The 7,500-nt window shown below is 43.6% G+C and overlaps 1 protein-coding gene across 2 annotated transcripts in view; it reads right to left on the reverse strand.

Moving 5' to 3' along the window:
• ttc27 (tetratricopeptide repeat domain 27) overlaps positions 1-7,500 on the reverse strand; it is a 291,191-nt gene that overhangs the window by 271,243 nt on the left and 12,448 nt on the right. The gene's annotated exons all lie outside the window — the stretch shown is intronic.

The following is a 7,500-nucleotide window of genomic DNA, read 5'->3' on the forward strand; positions in this document are numbered from 1 at the left end:
ACACACACACACACACACACAGACACACACACACACACACACACACACACACACACACACACACACACACACACACACACACACACAGACCCATAGACATACAGACACACACACAGACCCATAGACACACACACACACACACACACACACACACACACACACACACACACATACAGACAGACAGACCCATAGACACACACACACACACAGACACGCACAGACACACAGATACATGCCATCACACACACACACACATGCACACACACGCGCGCGCACACACGCACGCGCGCACGCACACACACAGACATATGAACACGCACACGCAGACATACGAACACACACACTCGCACAGACACACGTTCATCTTCACATTGATACAGTACTGTAAGCTGTGAGAGGTTGAGGGTGAGAGAGACGTTCTAGGGGGGCACAGGTCACCCCCTCCAGGGTGACACACTGCAGCCTCAGCAGCCATTAAGCCCCTATTCAAGGCCCCCCCNCTCGCCATGGAAAACACCCTGACCCAGGGATGTCAAACTCAGGCCCGGGGGCCAAATTTCGCCAGCGGAGCCATTCTATTTGGTCGCCAAGATCATTTCAAATGTGTTTTACAGTCGAAACCACATGAATCATTAATATGTAGAAAATATGACTCGAGGGCAAAATTAGGGCTGTAACGATATTGTATCAAACCGATACACAGAGTCACGGTACTGTATCGCGATACCAGGAGGCAGTATCGTGATACGCCCTTTTAACGTTTAACAGCCCAGAAAACAACCACATATGAAGTGATAGTGCTTCCAAGCATCATCCTTATTCTATAGAAACTCTTTAAAATTATTACAGTAGTAGCAGAGAGAGTAGAGAGAGAGAGGTTCCATTGGCCCATTGTTTCCTGGTTCTATTATGGCCCCCCTTAGGCAGACCTAGGCAGACCTAAGGACTGTTCTATTCATTGTAGGAGCATTATGACACACCCCTTTAGGCAGACCGGAACCTGGTCGCGTTAGGTGCCCATAGAATCCTATTATGTTGGCATATCTCTATAGAATATCTCTGGTAGTAGCCTCTTGGCCCTGCCGTGGCTGATATAGTAGGGCACGCGTTTACCACTCGGCCGACCCGGGTTCCGTTTCCTGGTCCGGGTCCTTTGCCGGTCCTTCCCCATCTCTCTCCCAGTTCGCTTCCTGTCTCTCCTCCACTATCCTGTCTCACAAAAACCAATAAAGGCTGAAACATTAGTAGTAGCCTCTTGTAACCTATTCTACCTGTAAACTATCATCAGGGCTCCAGAGTGCGACCAATTTGGTCGCATATGCGCCCATTTATGCGCCAATGAAAGTGAAAGTGAAAAGTGAAAGCCCACTGGGAAACTCCAACTCCCATTGTCATTGTGACACAGCACTCCACAGCACACAAGTGAACACTGCACACTGCACACAACGAAATTGCATTTATGCCTCACCCGTGCAATGGGGCAGCCCTCAGTGGCGCCCCATGGGGAGCAGTGCGGTGGGACGGTACCATGCTCAGGGTACCTCAGTCATGGAGGAGGATGGGGGAGAGCACTGGTTGATTACTCCCCCCACCAACCTGGCGGGTCGGGAGTCGAACCGGCAACCTCTGGGGTGCAAGTCTGACGCCCTAACCGCTCACCCATGACTGCCCCTGGTGCGACTAAAAAATATTTTTAGGCGCACCGGTGCGACCAGCCATCAGTAGAACAAAAGCAATTACCAAACAACCGTTTTAATGACATAAAATTAATAGTCATTCTACAGTAGTGGCCCATCATCACACAATAAAGCGTGTCGATGCGGTCATTCCTTCAACTCCGCTGAACTACCGGTAGCTTTCTCCCCCTTCCTCGTTCACAGGCAGCCCGACGTTTCAGAATAGCATGTTCGACTTAGCTCAACTATCCGAGTTTACATGTGCCAGCGAGTTTTGCAAAGGACGAGAGAGTTACAATCACGGTAAAAACAGCAAAATTACTTGAGGATATTTTAAACACGAGAGAGTCACAATCACATGGAAAAACTAAATGGCTTGAGCGGATATTAAACATTGCCACACAAAAACGGGTGCGGATAACTGCTCGTTTCAGCCGCGTTCAGAGCTGGCCAAACAGGTGACGCGCGAGAACTTTTTTGATAGCGACTAGGGCAGGCTACATACTGCCTATCAGTCGGCAAGGCATCGTTCATGCACCTCGAGACAGCACGAGAGAGAGAGAGAGAGTGAGCGAGCGAGCGCACTACTGCTGTCGTATCGCTTGCTAAGATAGCCTACCACAATCATTATGCAGAGGGAGAGCGCTCAAAAACGGGGAAATAGACATTCAGATTCCACTGTAAACATAGGCTAGGCTATTTGTGTCTAATGATATGAAAAATCATGACATTTTTAACAGGGTTTGTTAAAAAAAAATCTATCCATCCATCCATCCATCGGTCTTCATATTGTAATTCTGTGCTTGTGCCGTGTGCATAGCCTTACTGCAGAAAAGGCTGGTATGTTGATTTTACTAGTCAAACACATAGGCCTACTGACTAAAAGGCTACTAATTTGGTCTTTTCTACCAGCCAAACTGCTTGTAGCCAAGATGTGTTAGTAGCCTACTGTCATGTCTTTTATAAGGAGCACATTTGGAAGACTAACCTATAGCACATGAAAGGCTCCAGGTCTTTTAAAATATAGAAACGATAATAGAATAATAATATTATTAAGATTATTGTTGCTATTATTATTGCTATTGTTATTATTTTTAATAATTATTTTTTAAAGCTGAGGTGTGTGTGTGTGTGTATTGGGTGGTGAAAACATTTGGGTGGACCTAAATTTTGTGCTGGTGCACCTAAAAAAAATTTTTAGGCGCACCAGTGCAACAAGTTAGTCTGGAGCCCTGATCATAGTTTTTATTCATAAAGTTTATAATGCTGGCAAATGTGAAATCGTGGGGTGTTTCGAACCGTAGGTCATGAATCGGGACACAAACCAAATCGTGAGTTGAGTGCATCGTTACAGCCCTAGCAAAAATGTGTGCATCACAAGAATTATGAGTGTATCCAGACAGCACATACTACCACAGAGAAGTAGTATGTAAAAAACGACAAGGACAAAATGATTAGCCCCCTGTTCATGAATAGTCAATACAGTGCCATTTATGAACAAAAACTGGCAACAGGCTCTATGATTAGTAAAACACAAAATGGCTGGTAGCTCAAAAAAGTTACAGTATCTTCTTTAAGTATATTTGTTGGGTGCTCTTGGATGAAGGGGATCAGTTCAATTCAAAAAAGGAAAAATCCAGGCAACTCCAGGTGAAAAAGAGGAAGTCCATTAAAAACCCTTTATTGTCATAGGGCTAAAACATGATTAAAAGAGCCAACATGTTTCGACCGCACTGGTCTTCATCAGGGCTTTGTCGAAGGCTCTGTGATTAGTTGTTAACTAGGTTGGCACACATGTCCTGCTAGGGGTTTTTGCCCATTTCTCCATTGGAAATTGTTCTAGCTGGTCTAGCTGGCTAAAAGAAATGGAAAGAAATGCAGTTCCTTGTCAGTTTACAATAGAGATGTCCCGATCCAGGTTTTTGCACTTCCGATCCGATACCGATATTTTATTTCACTTCCGATCTGATACCGATACCGGCCGATACCGATACCAGCCTATCGGAGTATTTAAATTGAAAGTTATTTAGCCTACTTACTTTCTTGTCACACTCATGGTGAAAAGGGGTTTACTCTTGATAACAACTATCCAGCTGAATTAGGTGAATTTGAGTAATACACAATGGTTTGTACTGAGAAACCTGTTAAATACAAATTAGGCAAAATAATACTCTATTAACTACACAAACAAAAATGCCACCAGTGCTCTACTGTTGAACCAGATTCGAAGGAAACCATTGAAAATCCGTCAGTGCAAATAATATTCTAAACTGTAAGTGAATGCTTATTCAAGCAGTTGAAGTATTCATCTGTTTTCCATGCAAAGGTGGATTTTTTTGTAGGCTGCCAGCATGTTGACAATTCAGGACGAGTTTACATTTAACATAGACAAAAAAGTAGGCCTAAAGAAAATTCCAAGACACACAGTAGACTAGTAGGCCCTCTCATATGCCCAAAGTAGCCTAAGATCCTCCATCATTATGCCATAGGTAGCCTAATACAGCCTAGATTAATGCCAATAAACAACAATCACAACTTAACAACTGCTACAAATTAATCAAAATGGAATTAGATAAATATCTAAAATAAATCATAAACTAATTTGGACACAACCACTGTCCAGTAGGCTACTATAATATTTATTTACTCAGGTCAGTGGACACAATAACATTTAACAATACCATTTTCTACCGTATGCTTTTGCTCCTCCATGTGAATTAGCACATCCTTAATTTAACATCTGCTTAGCATTTTAGCAAGACGGCATTTTCCATGAAACACTCACACGCGTACACACTCGCACGTCGTGGGACAGAAAGGGAGCGGTAACTTAGTGGCTGGGCAACAAACAAACTTTGGGGGATGAGAGGAAAGCGCCTCGGAGAGAAGCATGTGAAATCTGAATTTTCAGTGTTTGTAGCCAAACATTAGCGCTTGTAAAGGCCAATTTATACTTATTGGCGCTGACGGTTGCAGAGCCTGTGCAACCGTCTGTGCGCGACCACACCCCCCGCGCAGAGGCTCTGCAACCGTCGTCGCGCGCCTCAAAAAAATCCTGACTACGCGGGAATGCATTGGCCACGGTCGTAGACGAAAAGGCGCTGCCTGATTGGACACGAGTGGATACTTAACTTCTTCTCGTGGCGGCACAGTCATTGGTCAGTGGGTGCGATGGAGCCAAACTGTCAATATTCTGTGGAATACGAACACTTTCTTTCTAGTCTGTGTAGGCCTAAATAAATGAAGCTACAATGACTGAATTAGTAAGTAGCAAACAAACACTACATCAGTTTAGCACTCGCAGCACAATGCCTGCAGTCTGACTACTGTACTGTAGCCTTGTAGCTATGTAGCCAACAGTGGTTAGCGACCGTAAGCAACAGGCGCCGTTGCTGAACTATAATCTGCCCTTTACTGAAATGCCATCTGAAACGTAGGCAGAGTGGCATGAAGCGCGCAATTCTGTGTGTCTGGACTGTTCACGGACAGTTTAAAGCTTTTTGAAACCACAGACTGAAAAACTTACGTTGCCTGCGCTTGTGAGAGCCGAATGAGAGCTAAGCAGTTGCTCCCACGTGTGTGCTGACGAGAGCTGAAGGTATGCTGGAAAATGCGGACCGGAGTTTAAGAACAACCACAGTAAACACTGGAATGGATTGCGGGTCCGAAAACACGGACCGGACTTTGAAAAAAAATGGATTCTGGATCGGATTCTGGATTGGATTTTTTCGTGCTTGCCGATCTGATCCCGATACGCATTTTTTGCCTATATCGGCAGCCGATCCGATCCAGATATCGGATCGGGACATCCCTAGTTTACAATGGTCCTTAATCGATTAAAAGTACACGCCTCGAGCAGAGAAATCATCGTTTGACCTTCTTTACACAGCCAGATTTACTGTTAATCATTCTGTAAAAAAAAAAAATTATTTCTTTTGCTCATCGTTTCTCCTTTCCCTTACCCCACAGCACATAGGGCCAGGCCAGGGGCATTTTGTTTGTCTAGATCCTGGATTAGGTTTTAGATAGATCACTGGCTTGTTGGACAGTTCAGTTCTCCAACTAAAGCCAAGTCTCCAAACCTCCTGGCAGAAGAAACCCAGTCCAGCAGCCAAAAGGATCCTGCAAGAATTAAATGAAGTCTTCCATCTAGAGATGTCCGATATTGGCTTTTTTGCCGATATCCGATATGCCGATATTGTCCAACTCTCAATTTTCGATTCCGATATCGGCCGATACCGATGCCGATATATATGGGTTATTTTTCCTCATAACAAATTTTAGGTAACATTACAAATCTGCTGTTGTGGAACAAAATATGCTTAATTTTATTGTAATGCCCCACTAGATGCATTCTCGAATGCAACAAAGCTTTCCAAATATTAACATCGTCTGTGCAAAATAGAAAAATAATTAAGGAGAAAAGTGTACAGTAATTCAAGCATTATTATATCGGTTTTGATAGGTCAAAAATCCGATACCGATATTGACCGATATTACATTTTATGCTATTATCGGGCCGATAATATCTGTGGGCCGATATTATCGGACATCTCTACTTCCATCTTAATCAGGGCCCCGAGGTGATCACAGAGGCTAGGAAGTCTCCAAAACCATTAATGACCTGCTACCCACATAATTCAGCCCCAGTTTGAGAGGCTTGAAGCACTTGCTTCAGATAGGAAAAAAAAGAAGAAAAAGATTGATGAAGTCAAGTCAAACTTTATTTATACTGCCCATGTGATTTGCACTGAGAAAAGTGTTCTACAGGCCCTGCAGTGGCCAACCGGTAGGGCACTGGCCTGCCATGCGGCTGACCCGGGTCCTTTGCCGACCCCTCCCTGTCTCTCTCCCAATTCTGTCCACCTCTCACACTAGACCACAAAAAAGAAAAGTGTTCGATCTGTAAAAGCAAGCATGGTAGTGGAACTAGCATTAGTATACTAACACTAGTATGACGGCTGTCAAAATTGGGAAGATGAATTTCACCATAAGGAAAATGCATGTCAACATGCACTGTGATTACTGGCGCAAATTATGATCCTCTCTATGGGATTTTAACATAGCGTAACATAGTGTATTCAGTTTCGTGTAGTGCATTTTGAGACATTAATGGCTGTTTTTCAAACTATTTTGATTGAACAATACATTGAAGTGGCTGCACAAGTTGTACACTGGCTACTCTTGATCATGTCTAAGTGAAATTTCTTTAATGTTGTCCCATGAAAAGATACTTACAAATCTCAAGAAATGTGAGGGGTGTACTCACTTCTGTGAAATATTGTAAGCTGAGACACCTTAATTTCCCTCGGGATTAATTAAAACACCATATTCTACTAAAATAGTCTAACAACGCACTTTTCACTGATTTTGCTAAAAACACCCACTCACAGCTTTTCAAAATTTCAAGCCTATTGTGCCACATTGTAAACATTGATCCAATTTAAGATTTGAAATGGAAGTTATGTTTGTACAAAGGGAAAAATACTGCAACAGCAGAGCGGGATTTTCACAACTGAGGGCGTTTGATGCACCCATCTGTACCATTTCATACCACAGTTCTCAATTCTTTTGTACTCTTAAATCAGCACAATGTGTGTGTCTGTGTGTGTGTGTGTCTGTGTCTGTGTCTGTGTCTGTGTCTGTGTCTGTGTCTGTGTGTCTGTCTGTGTGTGTCTGTCTGTGTGTGTCTGTCTGTCTGTGTGTGTCTGTCTGTCTGTGTGTGTCTGTGTGTGTCTGTCTGTCTGTGTGTGTCTGTCTGTCTGTGTGTGTCTGTCTGTCTGTGTGTGTCTGTCTGTCTGTGTGTGTCTGTCTGTCTGTGTCT

Source organism: Engraulis encrasicolus, chromosome 24, assembly GCF_034702125.1.
Source record: "Engraulis encrasicolus isolate BLACKSEA-1 chromosome 24, IST_EnEncr_1.0, whole genome shotgun sequence".
Classification (NCBI taxonomy): Eukaryota; Metazoa; Chordata; class Actinopteri; order Clupeiformes; family Engraulidae; genus Engraulis; species Engraulis encrasicolus.